Here is a 956-nt window from a genome sequence, read left to right on the forward strand (position 1 = left end):
TTATTTATTTATTTGGTGTTGGTACGATGTATGAATTGCCAACTGACTTTAGTATTTAGAAATTTTTATTTCAATATTACTTATTTTTCACAATGCTACACTTTTTTCCTTTTTTTTAGGGGGGGGGGATTCATAGTGCATTATTTAAGGCTATGGAATGAACTCCTAAATATGCCTATAGGCAAGTCGGACTGTTTTTCTTGAGTAATCTGGCTTAACCTTAGATAATTAATCTTGGTATGGGATCATGATACTGTATAAACAGGACATTGAAAATTGGTTCTTCAATTTTTATTAAACGTTTGATGCTCTCTGTGGAGACGCTAAGCTCTGGTGAACTGGTGAACAGCCATAATGGCTTCCCTACGCTGGTTTTACAACTAGTTATTACGGATCCATCCAGGAATAATTCATTTAATAATAATATCTTGTGTCTGTTGCTTTAGCGTCGTCCTCGGATGTCAGTTGAAACGACACTGACAGATGCCGGGGTTGCCGGGGAACGATCATATATTGTCCGCTTCAATATTATTACGGTTGAAATTTCAATCTAGCTAATCTATTTGTGATCCTTTCGCAACAGGCATTTGTAAATAGAAGTTCTATTTAGCATGATGTGTTTTCTCAAACGCAGAATGCTTCTTTGGTTGTAGTTGTTGGCACAAGAAGCCTCTAACAAAATTGTTCCATAAAAAATAATTTTCTGTTTGCAAAGTTAATAATAATCAGAGGAAGGATTTCCTGGGCATGTATCCTTGTTGAATAACTTGATTTTCTAATCCAAAATGTTATCAGTCCCACTTGGTATCCTTCTTGCAGGTGTTTAAAAGAACCCGTGACTTTAATAGAATAATGTGATTAATAGTCCAAATTGTTTATTTCAAATTTACAACAAAATAACAAGGGTAACAACTAATATCAATTATAATTATTCTCAGCTACGGCTTCTCACTCTT

Source organism: Penaeus monodon, chromosome 22, assembly GCF_015228065.2.
Source record: "Penaeus monodon isolate SGIC_2016 chromosome 22, NSTDA_Pmon_1, whole genome shotgun sequence".
In the NCBI taxonomy this organism is placed as follows: Eukaryota; Metazoa; Arthropoda; class Malacostraca; order Decapoda; family Penaeidae; genus Penaeus; species Penaeus monodon.